This window comes from Dasypus novemcinctus, chromosome 7, assembly GCF_030445035.2.
Source record: "Dasypus novemcinctus isolate mDasNov1 chromosome 7, mDasNov1.1.hap2, whole genome shotgun sequence".
Lineage (NCBI taxonomy): Eukaryota > Metazoa > Chordata > Mammalia > Cingulata > Dasypodidae > Dasypus > Dasypus novemcinctus.
The window spans coordinates 128289616-128312604 of record NC_080679.1 but is presented as its reverse complement, the minus strand read 5'-3'; the positions used below and the strand labels follow the sequence as shown (position 1 = coordinate 128312604).

Sequence of the window (22989 nt, the reverse complement as noted above, 5' to 3'; positions counted from 1 at the left end):
GGTCAGCTTGTGCTGCCAAAGTAGGATCATCACCAACCTCTGCAGTGTGGCCTGTAATTTCCCGGAGAGGCTGGCGCAGGTCCCCGCAGCTTCCTCCCTGCCAGAGGTGGCACTGGGGCCCAGGCTAGACCTGCACCCTGACCTGGATGGAAAGAAGCCGGTCCCCACCAGCACTGGGATTCTCAATCCGCCCTGCTTCCCCTCGTGCCAGGCACAGCACTAAGATGGCAGCTCCCAGCCTCTTTCTGGCTTGGACAGGCTCAAACTTTATCTGTTTTGAGGGTTATACTTCAGCCTGTCAAATTTACTCATCAGTAGCTGAAGTTGGTGCCCAAATGTCTCTTCCGCCCCCCTTTTTGGGAACTGGAGCTTCCAATTCCAGCCACAGAAACAGCTTCCGAGGAGACTTGTGCCTCCAGTGGAGGATGGGCACTGGCCCCCATGGCGTGGAGCACTCTACCTACGAATCTTCTCTGCAGATGGTCCGTCTCCTCCTTCCATTCCTTCAAGGATGTTTTACAGGATGCTCTTCTGGTCTCCTGGAGCCCCCAAATAGGTGCTTCAGCTAGCTCCAGAGGGCTCTGGGTGTTTATTAACTGCCTTGCAGCAGGAGCTGACTCTAGGAGCTCCTTACTCCGCTGCCATGTTGTTGGTTGTAGGACAAGTGTTGGGTTTTTTTAATCAGCTCTTAGGATGCAGATTTGCTTTCTGGAAGAAAGCACACTATTTTTCACATAATCTTTATATCATTGTCAGTCTATTTTAATTACGTGACAATTTTTTAAGTGTTGGTCATAGAAACAATAATGGATAGTATTAGAACCAATATATCTTTGTATATCTATCAATTATCCAGTTCTTTTACAGGCCTCAGTATTAGTGTGTGACTTAATAAATGTTTGCTTTGCTTTGAATTTGCTGCTTATATTTGGTAAAAAATATTTGTGTCTATTTTTACATTTTCACACTCAAGATTCAAAATTGTCCCAAATATAAAGAAAATTAAGACATACTATAGATATATTTTAAGTATTTAAATGTGATCCTCAAACACACAACTTTATGGCAATATTTCTGTATTGGGTTAAGAAAACTAGTAACTGTTTAGAGAAGCAGCCTTAAAAGCACTTACTTTTATTTTTATTTTTTAACTGCTATTGAAGTTATAGTTTATGCGGGCCCATTCCTGTTCTATTTCTCATACCAGGAAAGTGTATGTTTTATATCACTACAGCATGCTGCAGTGATAAGCACTGAATTTTTTTTAAAACCATGTAGTCTTTTATCATTCTCTAGAGGCACACACAAATAAAAAGTTTGGAATGATATTGAAATATATCATCTAATATTTCAATGAAGTAGACATTTCATTGATTCTCTCTGGGATCAGTCAATGTAGAGATGTTTTAAAGAGTTAGTTCTGCAATTATGGATACTACTATCGTGGAATTGAGGGCCTCTGGCCTGCTGGTGTACTGAGACTGAATTTTATTATTTTTACATTCTTCAGTCTGCACTCTCATGCTGACTCTGCTAAAACTAGATATGCATGCCATTTCCCTTGCAGGTATGTTCTCCTGCATTTTGGTTTTGAGGCACAGCCCTTTTTTTTAACATAAGATTAAAAAATGAAAGCTATATAAAACTTTTAGAGAATAAACATTTCCACTCATTAGACTTGTTAAAAGCAGACTGAATTAATATTTTATTACACTATATTTTGTTACACTATAGGACGTTCTATTATTTTGAATTGGAGAGTGCATATATTTTTTTATTAAGGTGAAATGATTTGAAGTTTACTGATAGGTAATTGAGATATTTGAGTAAAAAGGCAAAAGTTTAAGTTTCAAATGCTGTACATAATAGAGAATATGGAGAATCATGTGATACAATTATATAGGAAAAATTAATGGGAAGTTTTGGGGGAAGAAAAGATTTCCTGAGGGGTGAAAAAAACATCTCTCCCATGGAGATTTTTCACATTATATGGCTTAACATAAGGGTTTATAAGGTTGTTGGTTCAACTAATGGAAATTCACTTAATAAAAAATTCTGACATTACTTTTTACTCCATTGCCACTTTTGTAAGCATACTTGAGGGCATGTAACTATCCAGATGTTCTCTTCCCAACACTCATGAAATATGACATTGTTGATTAAAAAAAAAAAAAGAATGATAGGACAGCCCTTCTCACTCTCTGAAACTTGTGTTTACTTACCATTATCATCATGATTATTTTTGATCCATCGAAGGCTGATGCTTGTTATTTTTTTCCACATAGGATTTGCCATCATCTGAGGTGACATCAGCATCTACATGATGATCACACAGATGACATTTTACTCATATTCTTGACCTACTCATTTTCAATAGCCTTCTCCTCCCCTCCATCTCATATTTATCACTCTTTGAGGTTACTTTGTTTACTTCTTTATTTCTACATCTTTTGTCTGTCTCCTTCTCTAGAAGGAAAACTCCCTGATGGCAGAGACCCTACCCGCCATGTCCAAGGCTCAATTGCTTGGAATGATTCCTGACCACAGAAAACACTTATGAACATTTCTTGAATTAACGAATGTGCACAGAAATGCCACACACCCTTACATTGAGCCAAAATAATATTAATAACCCACTTGTGATTTTCTCCATCCTGGAAATTTCCATATGCATCTGTTTGCTTATCTGTCTCCTAAATGAGACTATTAATTAATGGGTATGAGCTGTTTCTTACTTATTTTATCTTTAGCACCCAGCACAGGGGTGTTTGGTGAATTCATGTTGAGTCAAATTTATCTCCTGATAGTTCTCAACTCAGCTACATTGGTTTATGCAGCAAGAAATTCCCTAAAAGCTATATAGGAATCATATTTTATAGAAATTGACTCCCATTTCCCATTGACTATGGCTATCAGCTCAGAGATGCTTTCTTTTGCTTTCTGATTTATTTTCAGTTGGCAGCAGCAAACTATAACCCTAGTTCACATTTCTCTCCTCCCCAAGTGGGTCATCAATCAATCCACAAAATTTTCATTCAAGCCTATTAGTATAAGGCATTGTTTATGATCTCTAAAGAGAATAGGAGATGCATCAAATGCACAAGGCGAGCTTGCTATCTTTGAATCCTCTATAAAACCGTGTGAATAGCCAACCTCTTCTTTATTTCTTCTGTATATTCTGATTTTCTTCTATCAGGTTTTTCCAAAGAGGTGGCCAAGTGTATTGAGCAGCCTACCTAGGTTACCATAGAAATGGAGAATTATAAAAGGATGTTTAGAAACATAAGCACATCTATAAATCCTCAATAACAGCAATCACAATCTCTTGGAGGAATAATTGAGACTATTCATGGTGTGTTCTGAGAAATAAGCACAGATCTGCAACTCCTGGGAAAAGAAGAGCAAACTAGTGGGGAAAAGTTAATGACATGTTTTAAAAACAAGACATGTCGGGCCAGTATAATTTTTCTTTGTGATAGAAGAAAGACTCCTACAGTGTAAAGAGCCCCAGGTCAACCATCACCACTTCTATGGGTTGGACTTCTCCCTGGCCCTGTCTTGTTATCTGTGGTATCCAAGAGACCTCATGACCTGCCTCAGGAGGTCCGGCTCAGCTATAAAAGAGGAGATTCTTTGCAGTTGTTCATAATCCACCTATTCCCACAAAGGATTCTGAAGCTCCTTACAGAAGTCCACACAGTACAAAAAGGAAAATATTGGAAAGGTGAAACATGAGAGCAAAGGGTTTATTTGAGATTTTTCATGTGTGGAGCACGTTGGTATGTGTTGTACCATGAGAACACAGGCTCAGGCAAACGAGTGCTTTATTACTCACATAGCACAAAGGGTCCAAAAGAGCAGGGGAAAAGATCCCAGCATGGCTGGTCCCCCAGGAAGGTCATCAGTTTGAGTTAGTGTCAGTGGATGGCAGCTCTGCGCACCCCACTTCACCTGAGGGAGGAGGGGTGCCTGTGCTTCCCAAGACCTGGGTGTTTATGCACCCCAGGCGTTCGTGACCCTTCCCCTGAGAAATCCCACCTTGGTAATCAACTGAAATTGCTGGTTCAATTTCAGGTTCAAGGTACAGTCAGGCTGGTCCATTAGGACGAACTGCCCCCTGAACTATGAAACGGAAACATATTGAAACGTCTGCAAATAATCAAGCAAGAGGGGAAAGGGAGGATAAGCAAGGGCTGGGAGATGGCCACTGAGTGTGTCCATGACTTCCCCAGTTGAATGTTTACAAAAATTAGAAACAAATTCCAGCTAGCTGTCTATTTTTTTTAAATGTAAGGAGGGGAACTTTGCTATAAAAGTACGGGAGCACTTAGGATTTAATCAATGGAACCCAAGAGTAGGAAAGTAGTTGGGTCCCAGGAAGGACAGTAACAAGCTATGGGGTTTCTAAATGGATCCCAGGGAGTAGTTGCTGCCTGCACGTCAGGTTCTATTTCTTTTGGAGTACCCGCCTCACTCTTCCTTCTCAGAACACTGGCTGTTCCTGCTACCCTAACCACATGGTTACCTGCAGCCTCAAGGGCTACTCCTTAAGATTCAAGCCACCTAGAGAGATGCCCACTCTTCTCAGTCCAACCCAAAATCCCAGGAAAAACTCTGATTTGTCCCAACTTGTGGCATATGGCTACCCCTGATCCAATAACTATTTGAGGCTGGTGGTGAATGACATTATTCAAAAAAGGTGACTTGGTGTCCACCACCCGGGGTGAGAAGGGTTAGCTAGTGAGAGCTGGACTAGCATTCCAAATGTATCCATTACCAAAATTAATGTAGACAAAGAAAGAGTTAGTATATAAAAAATATACAATTTTGCCCCATCCACAGTCTAGAAGGAGACCAAAAATCCAGGCCTGAGCTTTCTGCCAGAAAGACTAGTACAGAGAAAAACTGGATGTATCACAACTTTCCTTATATGACTAATACAAAAGAAAACCACTTTCACAGGAAAATCCCAACTTTGCCCAACAGTGTGATCTGGGAGAAATTTCTCCACTGGGCCTTATAGTAGTTTGATATGGTCATGAATTCTAAAATAGATACTGGATTATGTTTTTAATCTGGTCTGGACCTGGGTGTGATTGAGTTATGACTGGGGCTTTGATTGGGCCATGTCATTAGGGTGTTCAGTCCCCACCCCTTGGTGGGTGGGGACTCACAGATAAAAGGCATGGCAAAGCACAGAGTTGAGGGTTTTTGATGTTGAAGTTTGATGCTGAAGCCTTAAGCTGGAGCTCTGGGAAGTCAGCTCACAGAGGAAAGAGAAGCAAGCCCCAGGAAGAAAGGAACCCTAAGCCCAGGAAGAAACAAGCCATGGGAAGAAAGGAAACTTGAACTCAGAGGGAAACAAGACCTTGGAAGGGAAGGATCAGGAAGCCTGAACCCTCACAGACGCCGGCAGCCATCTTGCTCCAACATGTGAAAATAGACTTTGGTGAGGGAAGTAACTTATGCTTTATGGGCTGGTATCTGTAAGCGCCTACCCCAAATAAATACCCTTTATAAAAACCAGCCAATTTCTGGTATTATGCATCAGCACCCCTTTGGCTGACTAATACAGGCCCATATTAAGGAACCATATAAAGTACACAGATCAGTGAACTCAGTGGCATCTTTAAAAAAATATGTAATTATAGTCATTGCTTATAACAACCTTCAGTAAGGGATGAGGGCATCATGTCAAAGCTCAAACCAATGGAAACCTAGAAATAGACTCTATTATTATAAAATAGAGAACCCCCATTTTACAGATTAAGAAACTGAGGCACAGAGAGGTCAATCAACTTTCCAAAGTTCATACATCTAGTAAGTATTAATAGTAGTGGTAAAATTAATATCCATCCATGCTGACACCTAGAAGGCATATTCCCAATCAACTATACAAGAACAAATTACCTCTCTGGGATTTCAGACAGTAAGACCTGGGTAGGGAGAGTGTGTTCATTCTCCTGAGTGTTTTCCTTATGATATGATCAGAAAGAGTTAACTATAGTTGGGTTAGGTGGACAAGAAGGATGCAGGGCCTGGAACAGAAACATGATCAGCCAGACACAGAAGACACAGTAAGCGATGGGCTAAGCTCTGACTCTCAGTTAAGGTCCATATATATCCAAGACAACAGCCAGGTCAGAAGGGTTCCAGGATCCTGGGTTGCGAATGGAGTTAGGTCAGAACTGACCAAAAGACTGCCAAAGTCAAAGGCAGAATAAAAAACCAAGCTATCTGTAAGAAGCATGAAGAGAAGTGACTGGGCAGAGAGGAGGAAAACAGGTACCAAGCTCTGGGGTAGAAAATGCAAACCTTAGGACACAGCAAGCAAGTTCTGGATGGAGGGAGGAAAGAGTCTGAAGAAAGCATCTGTATTAGTTTATCAGCTGCTAAAACAAATACCACACAATGGTTTAACAACAGGAATTGATGAGCTCACAGTTCCTAGATGGGTATCTTCTTGTGGGTCAGGAATCTTTGGGGCTCTTTTCTGTCACATGACGACACATGTGGTGACATCTTCTCCTTTCTGTGCTGGTTTCTCTTCTGACTTCCAGCTTCTGGCTGCTCCCTGTGGTTTCTCTCAGTCTTTCACTCTGCTGGTAAAGGACTCAAGTAACCTAATGCAGTTGGGCCACACCTTAACTGAAGTAACACCTTGAAGACACCTTATTTACAATGGATCCACACCCACCAGAAGGTGGACCAAGACCAAGAGCATGTCCAAACTGGGGTACACAGTTCAATTCTCCAGTCTCTGACACATGGTAGTATATCTTTTGGAAAATTTAACAGAATGCCTTTAATTATGTGCTTATTGGGGCACAATCTAGAAATGGGAGTGAAGCCATTTGACATTCTACTTAATGTCAAATGTAAGCATATTTGAGTATACTTAATAATTCATTTGGAGTTCCCACCTTTTTTGAAAATCATGATGGTCTTAAGACAAGTGTAGCTGCCGCTGAGATGGCAAACTTTACCATAAAAACTCAGGTGCTCAAACTTGGATCTGAACCAATGATGCTGGACTCACCCACCTCTCCAAAGCCAGGAGTCAATGCCCATTTCTTACCTGAATTTTTAACACCTCCAGTGATTCCATAACCTTCATCAATTAGTGGCCCTTTAGTAGGGATAATGGATATGAGGTCACCTTTCCTTGCAGGTGGGTCACCACCATGACCAGCTGTACCAGTCCATACAGGTAAAAGTGGAACTCCACCAGCTAGAATTATTTATAATATTTCCAGACCAGGACTTGGATCAAACCCTGTAACTTCAAGAAGATAACCAAGGGAAGTGGGTGTAGCTCAAGCAGCTGGGCATCTGCTTACCACATGGAAGGTCCCAGGTTCAATTCCAGGTGCCTACTAAAGAAAATGAGCAAGACAGCAAGTTGATGCAATGGACTGGTGTGGTGAGCTAATGCAACAAGATGATGCAATAAGATGACACAGGGAAGAGACACAATGAGGAAACACAATGAGAGACACAACAAGCAGGGAGCGGAGGTGGCTCAAGCAATTAGGCACCTTCCTCCCACATGGGAGTTCCTGGGTTCGGTTCCCAGTGCCTCCTTAAAAGAAGATGATCACACAAAGAACACTCACAGTGAGTGCAAACAATGAAGGCGGGGTGGGGAGAAACAAATAACATAAATCAGAGGAGGAGGAGGGGGTGGGAGGAGGAGGAGGAAGATGTCCAAACTTTTCAGTAATACAGAGTCTTCTTGCTGGAGTTATAAAACTACTCCTGGAACAGGACGAAGTGTGTTTGGTCCAACAAATATTGGCCAACCACAAAAGATTACATTATCTCCTGCCCAGATAGATCCTTTTTATACTCAAGGAGATTCTCTGACTTCAGAGATTACTTTGATGACACTTGGTTTACTATATTTGGATTTCCTCAAGCATCTGCACCCTACTTGTTATTACAATTTGCACATATGGGAATATCTTAAAACATGTGATGTCTAACATGGGAAATTGGATACATATTCATTATCTGTCTAAATTGCAGTCCCAGAAAGCCTTAAGCAAAGATGGGAGGATTTTTGGAGAGTCTGTCATGATTGGTAGAAAACCAAGTATAGATAAAAATGTGATGGAAAACATATGCAGATGAGATGTGCTTTATCATCTCCATCTCTAGCCTTTAACCCACCAATCAAAAGCTTACGTACACCATCCCAATCTAGAAGTTCTCCTATGATTTCTATAATACCATGAGACTGCTTGCTACAGCATATAAAGCTTATATTAGGAACTATCAGGTTATTTCTGACAGACAAATGCCCAAAAAATTAAAGTCTTGCATCCAAAGCAATGGAGTACATATTATGTTTGTAATATAGTAAAAGTGGAGGATTCAACTACAAAAATGGAAGTTGCTACACTAAAAAAAGAGTTAGCAAAGTACTGTCAATTTCTTTTGGTTAGTTAGATAACCACTCTTGGCACATTGGGATGCTATCCCGTACTTCTTTCAGAAGACTTTTTCTTTAAGGATACAGCGTATTTGCAGCTTGCACTTTAAAAGATGCAAAGGTACATTTTTAAGAAACTGAAAATCCATGTAAATAGGATTTTGTGCTTTCTGTGATAGTGCATGCTTAAACGCAAAAAAACTCAGCGCTGATTACTGTAAATTATATTATTGATTTTGTGGTGAGACAGTCTTCATGAGAAACTGGGGCAAATTTCATGGATGGGAACTGTGCAGCTGCTTCTCCTGAGACATGAAGATCACAATTAATAGTTTGAATTATGGTCTTTTAATTTAAACAGTATTTAATATTTTAATTATCCTTGCTTTTGTATATGTCCTGTTGTGAGTTGTCATCTTTCATGTTCTAAAACCAAAGCAGTCTTTTAAAATACCTACAACCCTACTACTCAAGTATTCAAGTTTCTTGACAATAAAATTTGTTAAAATTAAAAAAAGATTTAATCCGTGACCTTTACTACACATAATTACACTTTCTCTTAAAACTCTCAAAAGTTAAGGTTGTCATCAAACATTTGAGTGTCCCTTAATAATTACAAGGTAAGCCCACACCCTCTTCCAGGGCCATGAGTTTTATACCCTTACTGTCTGCTGGGTGAAAGAGGACATTGTTGAATCTAAAACTGTCTTCTCACACATGCAGCTGGGACTCCTGTGTGTGGCATCCTCTTCTGTAACCACCTCATCCTCATCTAAGTGAGTTAGGGGACTACATATATCCCCTTTGATCTTTCCCTCTTCAAGGCAGTCCTGCCCCTTCTTCCCCATATCTCTGTTCTCAAGCCATTCAGTCTCCTTTCTTTATGTTCCTCATTAAAGTCATTGTCAGTGCAGCAAAACATCAACAGATTTTGTCCCAGGAGGCAAAATGGACAAGATGCAAATGAGGCTCATCACAGCTGAGACCTCTTACACCTGTGGATCTCTCCTTCTGCTGCTTCTTCTGTCTGATGTACTTCTCTCTACCATCCTTTTCCATCAGATAAAATTCCTCATTCTCTAATACCCAACCTAAGTAGCATCTCTTCTGGGACACCGTGTTCACTTTTCCTGTCAAAATTAATTACTCACTCTTCCATGTTACCATGGAAATCATTCTTCTATTTCAGAAATGGCATAATACATTGCCTTGTAGGCCCGTGTCTTTATATCTGTGTCTTCTACTAAATGGTAAAATCCTTGGGAAAGGTGTCTCTTTCACCAGTTATCCATTTCTAGCAATGTGCCTGATGCTCCATAATATTGAGTGCTCAACATTCAATATGTTGCACAAGTTGTGAATAAATGCTTTAACAATAGTCAAAAGGATTTACCAGTGCCCTCTGAAGAGAGGTTAAGAACCATTTCTAGGAGTTTTTCTGGGTTAAATACTGCAGCATCTCTCCTCCTCCCCCTTCTAATTGATCTCATCTCCCCATCTCCTGGTTGCTTCCCTTCACTCATTGATATTTGTTATTTTCCCCAAGTCTTTGCCATCATCGTGAGGGTAGTCAGCACCCACATGGGTGACCACACAGATGGCCTCTTATTCAAGTTTTTTACTTAAAATGCCCAATGGTCTTCTCTTCCCTTCTGCTTCCAACTTTGCAACTTTTGCATCACCTGTAACTAATATGAGTATTTCCAGCCACAATCTCCTCCTCTTGCACCTTGCTAATTAAACCACTCTCCCACTGACAATTCATGAACTCTAGTTTCTTCCAGTTCATCAATCCTCTCTACCTTCATATACTGCTCAAACTTAGACTCCATAAGTCCATGATTTCAATAACATTTTTGTTATTAATGTCCCTGACAATCTGCTATTTGTTTGCTCTCATCCAACCAAAACCCAACTGGGCTCCATCTCCATGCCTCTGTTTACACAGGAAAGCCAACCAGAGGCTAACAGGCCAAAGGCAGGCCAGGGCAGCTCACTACACCACACATTCTTGATCCTTAACCTCAAGGGAGCACACAGCTCTTCCCAGCAATCCTACTATGTTGTCTGTTGCCATTCTCCATGGTAATATTGTCCAAATTTTATTCTTTTCAAGCTTCATCTGCTGCTACCCACCAACACCCTTCTCTCACATCAGATGATCACCCCTCCTTGTTCACAGAATAAAACAGAAGATATTAGGCAGGAAACTCCCACAACCAACCACACAGACTTTCCTATAAGACATGTATCCCATCCTCCTCCCCTCCTACAACAGTAGAAAAATTGTCCATCTGACTTTGGATCTTATTGCCACCCACCACCTTAGAAGTCTCTTACTATCACTTATCTTCCTCTTTCTGATAGTCACAATTTCCCTGTGCATGATCCTTCTCTGATTTTAACCATCCTTCCATTTTCAGCTCTAGTGTCCATTTTCAGGTAATACTCCATTTTCCTCCTCTCCTTTATGGTCATACTTTAAGGAATAGTCGTCTTTACTCACTATTGCCATTTCTTCACCTCTCACTCTGATTGGGATTTTATCTCCATCAGTCCACTGAAATATCTGTTAATATCTCAAATTAGGTTAATGCAGCCATATTTAATGGGCATTTTCCAGGCCTCATCTTAAATGACCTTACATTTTTCCTTGGGCTTTCATGACCCAATACTCCCTTGGTTCTATATTGTCCTCTCTTTCCACACTTCCTCCATCTCCACTGGAGGTATATCCTCCTCCTGAAATAGCCCATCAACAGAAGAGTTCCTCAAAACCCAGTCCCAGGCATTCCTTCTTTTCTCAACGAATTCTGTCTTCCATGCTCACAACTTCAGTAACCACCAAAATAAAGATGGCCCACAAATTTATAACACCAACCCAGATCTCTCCTCTGAGTTCCAGGTCTTTATGTAAAACTCCCTAAGTGACACCTCCCCTTGCGTGTTCCCCAAACATCTCACACTCAAAAGATCTAAACCAACCTCTCACTCTTCCCCCACCAACCTCTTTTTCTGACCTCTTCCAAAAACTGTATCTCAGTCAATAGCACCACTAACCACCCTATTGTTCAAGCCAGAAACTTCGCCATCATCCTGACCCCCACCTTTCCCTCATTCCCTATATTAAATGTATTACCAAGTCTATTGGCTTTAATCTCCTAATATTTATTGAGACATCTATGTTTCTCCATCTTTACCAACATCATCCAAATCCATTTCTTACCTCTACTACTACAGTAACCTTCTACTCTGGGACTGCTCTAGTTGGTTCTCAACACCACAGTCAAAGTGATTTTTTTCTAAATGCAAATCTGATCACATGTCCCACCTACCCATCTTCACCCTTTGGCGCCAAGCCCATAGGGAAACAGTTCTGTTCTCCCCTGAGCTACTGCAGTGCCTTATACTTCCTCCCACCATAGAATCATCCTAGCCCACTAGAAGTTGTTCATTACATCATACAAACACACATGAATATCAGGTACTTGTAAGTGCTACACAATCACTTGTGAGCTCCTTGAGGTCAGAGCCATGTCCTAATCCTCTTTGTGGCCTGTGATAGTGCCCAGAAAGGTTTGTGGAAATAAACGAAACTAAACTAAATAAATTGAAGCCAGAAATTTCAGAGGATCTGGTGTCTTTCTAAACATCAAATTGCTCCTACTTACTACCTAGTCAATGCATGAGATAAAAGTTGACAACATGTTGTCAAATGGCTCAATAGTCTTAAATAGTGGTTAAATCTGTTCTGCCATGACTTTGAGTGATGAAATAATACAGAATCCATGTCCAGTAGAAACGTCATGAAGAAGGTGGTGGAGACTATGGGTGGATGGATGGTGGCAGCATGGGGTAACCCTGCTGGACATCAAAGAAGGAGGCAGAAGAATAGGGATCCATCACTGGGCTGATAGAAAAAGTTTTCACTTTGGTTCTTAGCTCAGCCTCCTCTCTTTTAATGAGTTTTATGAACCCCTATGCATAGTATGCACCCTTCTCCTTGGCAGCAGATGGCAGCAGTTATAAGGCACTGTAGCAAGTTAAACACTGACAGGTGGTAAGGAAATGGTCTCCTCTCTCCATTAAAAAGAAAGCAAATGGATGGAAACATGCAGAGACATATCTTTTTCAGGGAGGCACAAATCTTCCAAAGTGACTTCCAATGACTTTATATAGAGACCAGGAAGACACAGAGAGCATGTCTCTGTACATAACTCAGTGCTTCATCACATTTCCATAGACATGATCCAGACACTCCCTCTAATGATTAGAGTCCAATTCCCAGACCACACACCATGGATTCCAAGGGAACAACAGGCCACAGATGGTCCACTGCAGCCTCAGCGGACCTCTTCATTTTGTTCACACAGCATCCTGACCACTCTTTTCTACACTTCCACACTGTTTTCTCAGAGCCCTATAAATATCTGTCCCCTCCTCCCATGAATCCATGAGCTCCTCAGAGAAAGGCACCATGTCTTATTCAACTCTGCTATTTCTCAGTGCCCAGCAAAACACCCAGCACATAGTAGGTTTGGCATAATGAATATAACAAGTTTTGATAAGTTCCTGGATTGGATACTTTCTAGCCACATGATCTTAGGCAAGGTACCCAAACACTCATGAACTCAATTTCTTCATTTGAAAAGTTATGCACCTGTCCTGCAGAATAAATGCAAGAATTGAAATTCATTTAGTGTGCCTAAAGCTCCTGGCATGCTGCTTAACATATACTTAGTGCTAGCACCTGTCAAACTGCATACTCCAGGCATTAATTCCCTGCTCCCACCCCCCATGAAATATCAGAAGGAAATGGGACTGCTTTAGTTCAGATGTCAGTGAAGCACGAAGAGAATTAACATTTGATAAGCACCTACTGCATGCCAGACACATTTCTTACCACAGCTCTGGGAGTTGGGCACCATTATCCTGCATTACAGATGAGTAAACTAAGGTACAGAGAGGTCTCATGACTTGCTGACCAACCGTCAGAAGAAAGGAAGAAAAGCCATTAAATCAAGTGTTTCTCAGCCAAGTCTTTTAGAGAAAAAAAAATTAGCTCAGAGGGCCAAGGACCAAACTTTAAGTTTTGATTTCGTACAATGGCTATGATTTTTTTAAAAATCAGTAAATGGTGCTGTTGTGAATATTCACGCCCAGTGCAGTATTCAATCCACTCAAAAAACAGTAGCTATTTTTATGTGTTGGATACGTTTCCATCAGATTCTTATATTTTTGGAAGGTGAATTGCCCTAGAAAATGTCTGTTGAATTTGGATGTGAAGAGACAAGGAAAAATTGTTTTTCCAGTTGAGTTTCCTATGGTGTATTTGTTTTCTCTGAAATGCCTCTTTTATTTAATCTCTGATATTATTCCAGTATATCCATTATAGCAAATACTCTTAAGAAGAAAGACTTAAATTCAGAAATAAATTGCATTCACAGATCATGTCTTAGAATGCACATCATTAGTGTTTAACTGGCAAAACCAGATATAGGGAAGATAGATGACCCCTTTCGAAAAAGCCAAATCAGATTCTGAAGAGACTTTGACTTGCCCCCTATTTCTTTTACTTCCTGGCAAAGAGAAAGCAAAAATTAAACAGTTCCACACATGATTTTTGTTCCTTTGCAGCAAGACTGCCCTCTCAAGTTGCTCAGCTCTGCAGTGTCTTCTTTCCATTACTGACAGGGGCTCAAGGAGAAATCCCAGGATGGAAACAACTGCTCATATTTGCATCAAGCAGTGTTAATATTTGCCTGCAGCCCCTCTCCCTCCTTAAAGCTGGAAACCAGCCACCTATTTCCTTCAGACTAGAATCCTATTATTTATGAAGTATCTGTTTCATACTTTGCTCTGAAATGCAGCACTGCCAAGCTATTCTAGATGATCAAGGGATTCAGACAACAGAGCTATAAAGGCAGAGTAACTTCCAAAAATAGAAATAAAATCCACTGGTCCTTGATCTGCTTGACAAAGGAATTATGCTGGATGGTATGTGTTTTACCTACACATAGGGCAAAATGGAGAAGGAAACAAAGCAGGAATTCACATGTCCCCAGCCTCCCTTTCTGCTCTCCCCACATGGCATCCCTCTTTTCTTCCTTCCACTCACCAGAGACCTCAGGGGCTCTCCCTATTCTCTGGGCAGGCTGTGCATTACAAAATGCCAAGGGTAGCATGGATGAATCTTGAGGACCCTATGTTGAGTGAAGTAAGCTGGGCATTGAAGGACTAATACTACATGACCTCTCTGATATGAATTAAGCAAATCAAACTGTCTCATAGAGCTAGACACTGGACAATAGGCTTACAGGAAATAGGCGGGGAAAGGAAGGTTGTGAGCTGAAGCCTACATAGGTGAAGTCTATGATAAAGTGGAGGTAAGTAGTTGTACAGTGAAGGGATAAGACGGGGGCACAGGGATACTACTGGGTGGGGCTTTGCAGGCTTGAGGGGGATTAGGGTTGGGAGGATGGGTCAGATGGTCAAAGGAATTAGGGGAGGATTGGCAGGGAGCAGGTGAACACAGGAGATTGCTGGGTATGTGGCTGAAACTATAATGTTGAGAAAACTCTTTAGAAAATATAATAAGGAAGGGTTACTGGTTTAAGGTGTTTGAAGGGGGACATCTGGAACAGGGTGCACCTGGGGCAGGCCTCTAGGGAGTGTGTGAGTGCTCATCTTGTCATAGTGTGTTATATCAGTGGGTGGAGACATATGCAACGCATGGGAAGGCATTATACCTCCATCCTGGGGAGGCCTGATGTTCTCAGAGAGGAGGATGTCTCTAGAGAACACAAGTGGCTCCCAGTGGAGGAGGATAGACTAGTGTGTCAAGCCCTCAGCATTGTTGCAAGTATCTATGAATCTTGTCCTTCAAGCAGTGAAGCTTGGTTGTCACTGTGGGCCCCAAGGGGAGTAGGAGAAAGGAATAGAATAGATGAAGAGGGGGTAACTGGGGGACAATGGAAGTGTTCTGCCTGATCCTGCAATGATGGATACAGGCCATGTTAAATTTCACCAAAAATTTAGAAAAGCATATAGTCTAAAATGTAAACCATAATGTAAACCATAATGGAACCATGGTTAGTAGCTATGTTTCAATATCTGCACATCACTTGCAGCAAATGTAACATCCACATGTAAAAAGATCATTGCTGGGGAAGGGGAAAAAGGGGAGGATGTTGGGTATATGGGAGTCCCCTATGTTCTGTAGATGACTTTACTGTACCCTAAAACATTTTTGAAGACATAATTTAAAAAAATGTAGACACTGAGGAAGAAATGGAAGAGATTGCCTTGCCATTGTACATATGGGGCAACACCTTTTACAGTGATGAAAGGCAAAACATCAAAAAAAAATCTTTTATGGTATTTTCATTTTTTTAAAACCCCAATTTATTTTTTACTTTATTTTAGTTTTTGTAAATTATTATGTATTTTATTTCTTTTTTTTTTTTTTTTTTTTTTTTTTTTAATTTTTTAATTTTTTATTGACTTTGTAATAATATTACATTAAAAATATATATGTGAGGTCCCATTCAACCCCTCCCACCCCCCCTCTCCCCCCCCCCCCAACAACACTCGTTCCCATCATCATGACACATCCATTGGATTTGGTAAGTACATCTTTGGGCACCTCTGCACCTCATATACATTGGTTCACATCATGGCCCATACTCTCCTCTATTCCATCATGTAGGCCCTGTGAGGATTTACAATGTCCGGTGATTACCTCTGAAGCACCATCCAGGGCAGCTCCATGTCCCGAAGACGCCTCCACCTCTCATCTCTTCCTGCCTTTCCCCATACCCTTTGTCCATTATGTCCACTTTTCCCAATCCAATGCCACCTCTTCTATGTGGACACTGGATTGGTTGTGTCCATTGCACCTTTATGTCAAGAGGAGGCTCAGATTCCACCTGGATGCTGGATGCAATCCTCCCATTTTCAGTTGTAATCACTCTAGGCTCCATGGTGTGGTGGTTGTCCTTCTTCACCTCCATCTTAGCTGAGTGTGGTAAGTCCAATAAATCAGATTGTAGGTGCTGGAGTCTGTTGAGGCTCAGGATCTGTCCATCACATTGTCAGTCCAGAGATTCAAATCCCCTAAATATATCTTAAACCCCAACATTAACTGCACCTCCAGCACATTAGCATGAAAGTCCTATGAAGGGAGATCCCGTCCGAGTCCAGATTCATCACACATAAACACCATTTCCAAAGAGGGGCCATCTGCCCTGGTAGTTAACCCCATCGGCCATGACCATAACTCACATGGGTCTCCTTAGCCCTCAAAGGAACCAATATCTGGGGGTTGTATCCGCTTTATCTGTCTCTCTGACTCTGCTCAGTTGTGCATGAGGGCAAACCTTCTGCCAGCCTCCAGACTCTTTTTTAGAAACTCGTAGCCATATAAACTCATTTCTCCTTTCCATTTCCCCCTTACTTTAGGTCAAACAGCATTTTAAAGTCATGGTATTTTATGTAGACATGGATATTCTGCTGATCCGCATTGAACCTTCCGTATAAGGTCATTTTCCAGTTGCATCATCAGTTGGTAGTTGATAGTGGTCCCTCGTTGCCAGGGAGGCTCATCCCCGGGTGTCATGTCCCACGCTGGGGGGAAGGCATTGCATTTACATGCTGAGTTTGGCTTCGAGACTGGCCACATTTGAGTAACATGAAGGCTGACAGAAGGAAATTCCCAGGCACAAAGTTGCTCTAGGCCTTGTTATTATTTTGGGTTTATCAGCTCACAAGCATAGTCATTAGTATCAGGGGCTCACTGTTGAACCCTCACTCCCTCCCGGTCCCCACCACTGTACCTGGGAGACTGTCGCTGCTCCCCTAGGGACCACGACAGAGCACCACTGGCCAGGAACCCAGTACCCCCCCTACTGTGGTTTTTGATTGTTGCCACTATGAGTATATCCAAACATTGCCATGCACCCTGGACATATGTTCTGTACCACTCCCTGTCAGTCATATATCACCTGTCATTGGTATCCCATACCAGTATCCCTCCATTGCCATTGTTGAAACACTCTGTGATCCAGAACTCCCCGAAATTTGAAGCCCAATATAATGTCATGGTCCCTTACTAGGGAATGGCATATAGCGATGAGTTTAAAGGATAGATAAAGAACTTGGATAAAGTTAGATAAAGAACTTAGATAAAGAATGTTGACTTGAAAAAATTCCACATCCTATTTTTTTCTTTTTTTTTTCCTTTTTTTTTTTTTTTTTTTTTTTTTCCCCCCCCCCCCCTAATTATTCAGCTTTTCTTCACAGGAGTCCTAGACCACAGCAATGTATATATATAATATACAGCACTCCCACACATCCACCAGAAAACCTTTTCCCTTCCACAGTGATACTCTTACGCCCTATTCATATCATATTTACTTAAAGTGATGTACAGAGTCTGAGACATTAGCTTTCTAACAAGGTGACATCTGTGTTTACATTATGGTGCATACTTTAGGATACACAGTTCTTTACATTTTTAGTTATCCTATGTTTTACATTATGGTTTACATTATCAGTCTGTCATCTCCTATATGTTATGGTGTAATATTACATGTTTTATATCCATCCTTGTGTACTCTCAAGAAACTCCTCTCTTACCCCCCATTTACTTTGGTTCCACACATTTAACGTCCATTTTCCCTTCCACCTTGGTGCCCTCAGTGATAACCAACCTCCGTTTCCTGAGGAGCCACTTCCAGAGATAGATGGAATAGTGTTCAGGGCCTAACTTGCTCAACTGCCCCAATGCCCTGGGAGCCACCCTTTCTCTCGAGGGATACAGTTCCCTCTATTGGATGGCATTAGTCCTCCCCAGGATGTGGGTCCACCCCCACTCTCACTACTTGGGTTTCTACCCCATGGTGTCACCCACTCTGGCAGAATGAGCATTTAGACATTCCCCAGGAGCCCGTCCTGCATCAGACCCTCCCCTCCGAGCATTCTAAACAGGTAACCCTCTTTATTATATTTTGATATGATTTTCTCGGCATTTTACTCTCCACCAACACCTGACCCTCTCCTGGTTCGTATGCTACCCCTCCCTCCCCCCACTTTTGGGCAACGTTACCCACCCGTCCCTCCCCAGCCACCCTCAAACCCGCAAAGCCCCAAGCAAAGGCAACCCCTTGCCCCCCTTTTATCTCTTCTTTGTGTTCATACTTACCACCATCTCGTCTTAAATTCCACCCCTGCAGACATCGGCTCATATCCTTCCTCCACCCTCCGATTTCCTGCAAGCCTATCGTTCAGTCTCTTGCTATCTAGGGCAGCTTGTTTATTTCATATCATTGAGGTCATGTAGTATTTGTCCTTCAATGTCTGGGTTGCTTCACTCAACATAAGGTTCTCAAGATTCATCCATGTTATCACATGTGTTTGTAGTGTGTTTGTTCTTACAGCCGAGTAGTATTCCATTGTGTATATATACCACATTTTATTGATCCACTCGTCTGTTGATGGGCATTTGGGTTGATTCCAACTTTTGGCAATAGTGAACAATGCTGCTATGAACATTGGTGTACATATATTGGTTTGTGTTCTTGTTTTCAGTTCTGCTGGGTATATTCCCAGCAGTGGTATTGCTGGGTCATATGGCAAATCTATGGCTAGTTTTTTGAGAAACCGCCATACTGTTCTCCAGAATGGTTGGATCCTTCTGCATTCCCACCAGCAGTGGATGAGTGTTCCCCTTCCTTCACATCCTCTCCAGCACTTGTATTCTTCTGTTTTTTTCATAGCTGCCAATCTTATGGGTGTAAGATGGTATCTCATTGTGGTTTTGATTTGCATTTCCCTGATAGCTAGAGATTTGGAACATTTTTTCATGTGCTTTCTTGCCATTTGTATTTCTTCTTCGGAGAAGTGTCTGTTTAAGTCTTTTTCCCATTTTTTAAATGGATTGTTTATCTTTTTATTTTCAGGATGTAGGAGTTCTTTATATATGCAAGTTATAAGTTTCTTATCAGATCTATGATTGCCAAATATTTTCTCCCACTGTGTGGGCTCCCTTTTTACTTTCTTGACAAACTCCTTTGAGGTGCAGAAGGCTTTAATTTTGAGGAAGTCCCATTTATCTATTAGTTCTTTTGCTGCTCGTGCTTTTGGTGAGATATTCATAAATCCATTACCTATTACAAGGTCCTGTAGATGTTTCCCTACACTGCTTTCTAAGGTTTTTATGGTCTTGGCTCTTATATTTAGGTCTTTGATCCATCTTGAGTTGATCTTTGTATAAGGTGTGAGATGGTAATCCTCTTTCATTCTTCTACATATGGCTATCCAGTTCTCCAGACACCATTTGTTGAATAGGCCACTCTCTCCCAGTTGAGAGGGTTTGGTGGCTTTATCGAATATTATGTGGTTGTATATGTGAGGTTCTATATCAGAGCTTTCAATTCGATTCCATTGGTCTATATGTCTCTCCTTATGCCAATACCATGCTGTTTTCACCACCGTAGCTTTATAGTATGTTTTGAAGTCAGGTAGTGTGATTCCTCCAATTTCGTTTTTCTTTTTCAGTATGTCTTTGGCTATTCGGGGTCTCTTTCCTTTCCAAATAAATTTCATAGTTAGTTTTTCTAGTTCCTTAAAGAAGGCTGCATTGATTTTTATTGGGATTGCATTGAATGTGTAGATCAATTTTGGTAGGATAGACATCTTAATAATGTTCAGTCTTCCTATCCATGAACAAGGAATAGTCTTCCATTTATTTAGGTCTTCTTTGATTTCCTTGAACAATCTTGTATAGTTCTCAGTGTATAAGTTCTTTACCTCTTTAGTTAAATTTATTCCTAAGTATTTGATTTTTTTATTTACTATTGTGAATGGTATTTGTTTCTTGATTTCCTCCTGATCTTGCTCATTATTGGTGTACAGAAATGCTACTGATTTTTGCGCATTGATCTTATAACCTGCGACTTTACTAAACTCATTTATGAGTTCTAGAATCTTCGTTGTAGATCTCTCAGGGTTTTCTATGTATAGGATCATGTCATCTGCAAATAATGAAATTTTGACTTCTTCCTTTCCAATTTGAATGCCTTTTATTTCTGGTTCTTGCCTCAGTGCTCGAGCAAGTACTTCTAAGACAATGTTAAATAGGAGCGGCGACAGTGGGCATCCTTGTCTTGTTCCTGAGTTTAGAGGGAAGGAGTCTAGGATTTCTCCATTGTAAACAATATTGGCTTTAGGTTTTTCATATATACTCTTTATCATGTTCAAAAAATTTCCTTGTATTCCAATCATTTGGAGTGTTTTTATCAAGAAAGGGTGCTGTATTTTGTCAAATGCTTTTTCTGCATCAATAGATATAATCATGTGATTTTTTTCCTTCAATCTGTTTATATGGTGTATTACGTTGATTGATTTTCTTATGTTGAACCATCCTTGCATACCTGGGATGAATCCCACTTGGTCGTGGTGTATAATTCGTTTAATGTGTTGTTGAATACGATTAGCAAGTATTTTGTTAAGTATTTTTGCGTCTAGGTTCATTAGAGAAATTGGTCTGTAATTTTCCTTTCTTGTGATGTCTTTGTTTGGCTTTGGTACTAGGGTAATGTTGGCATCATAGAAGGAGTTGGGTAATGTTCTTTCTGTTTCGATGGTTTGGAATAGTTTCAGCAGGATTGGTGTCAGTTCTTTCCGGAATGTTTTATAGAATTCACCTGTGAAGCCATCTGGCCCTGGGCTCTTCTTAGTTGGGAGATTTTTAATAACTGATTCTATCTCTCTGCTTGTGATTGGTTTGTTAAGATCATCAATTTCTTCTTTTGTCAATATGGGCTGCTTATGTGTTTCTAGGAATTTGTCCATTTCCTCTAGATTGTCATTTTTGTTGGAATATAGTTTTTCAAAATATCCTCTTATGATAGTCTTTATTTCTGTGGGGTCAGTGGTGATATCGCCTTTCTCATTTCTTATTTTGTGTATTTGCATCTTCTCTCTTTTTTTCTTTGTTAGTGTTGCTAAAGGTTTGTCAATTTTGTTAATCTTCTCAAAAAACCAGCTCTTGGTCTTGTTTATCTGTTCAAGTGCTTTCTTATTTTCTATTTCATTTAGTTCTGCTCTTATCTTTGTTATTTCCTTCCTTCTTCTTCCTGTTGGGTTACTTTGTTGTTGTTTTTCTAATTCCTTCAAATGTGCAGTTAGTTCTTCAATTTTTGCTCTTTCTTCTTTTTTGATATATGAATTTATGGCTATAAACTTCCCTCTCAGTACTGCTTTTGCTGCATCCCATAAATTTTGGTATGTTGTGTTATCATTATCATTTGTTTCAAGGTAGTCATTGATTTCTTTTGAGATTTCCTCTTTGACCCACTGTTTTTCTAAGAGTGTGTTGTTTAATTTCCAAATCGTGGTGTGAAATCTGGGCTTCTTTCCCTTGCAAATCTCCAGCTTGACTCCACTGTGGTCAGAGATAATGTTTTGTATGATTTCAATCTTTCTGAATTCGTTCAGCCTTTCTTTGTGGCCTAGCATATGATCTATCTTGGAGAATGATCCATGTGCGCTTGAGAAAAATGTATATCCTGCTGTGTTTGGGTGTAGCGATCTATATATGTCTATTAGATCGAGCTCCTCTATTATACTATTCAGATGTTTTGTTTCTTTGGTGATTCTCTTTTGAGATGTTCTGTCCAGAGTTGATAGTGGTGTATTAAAATCCCCCACTATAATTGTAGATGTATCTATTCTTTCACTTAGTTTTTCCAGCGTTTGCCTGACGTATTTAGAGGCACCCTTGTTAGGGGCATAGATATTTATGATTGTTCGATCTTCTTGACAGATTTTCCCTTTGACTAAAATGTAGTATCCTTCTTTGTCTCTCACAATTGTTTCACATTTAAAGTCTATTTTGTCTGATATTAATATAGCTACTCCTGCCTTTTTTTGGTTATTGTTAGCTTGTATGATTGTTTTCCAGCCTTTCACTTTCAATCTCCATGCGTCTCTGGGTCTAAGATGTGTCTCTTGTAGACAGCATATGGATGGGTCATATTTCCTTATCCAGTGTCCCAGTCTGAATCTTTTGATAGGTGAGTTTAATCCATTGACATTCAGTGTTATTACTATCAAGGATTTATTTGTGTTAGCCATATTTTGATTGGATTTGTGTTTGTCATATTTTGTTTGTATATTTTTTTTTTTTGTCTTTTTTGTTGTTGTTGTTGGTCTTATACTCTCCTCCAACTTTGCCTTTCCTGTTTTTTCCTTTCTTCCTGCAGAACTCCCTTTAGAATTTCTTGAAGGGGAGGTTTCTTGTTGGTATACTCTTTCAGTTTCTGTTTGTCTGCGAATATTTTGAACTCTCCATCATGTTTGAATGCTAGTTTAGCTGGATAGAGTATTCTTGGTTGGAAATTTTTTTCCTTTAGTACCTTGACTATATCATACCACTGTCTTCTTGCCTCCATGGTTTCAGAAGAGAAATCAGCACTTAATCTAATTGAGCTTCCCTTGTATGTGATGGTTTTCTTTTCTCTTGCTGCTTTTAGGATTTTCTCTTTGTCTTGAGC

General features: G+C 40.5%; 1 pseudogene; it reads left to right on the top strand.

Annotated features, from left to right (window-relative positions):
• The first annotated feature begins 6972 nt into the window (after nucleotides 1-6972).
• The window catches only part of LOC101419980 (nucleoporin NUP35-like), a 42105-nt pseudogene continuing 26088 nt past the window's right edge, over nucleotides 6973-22989 (top strand).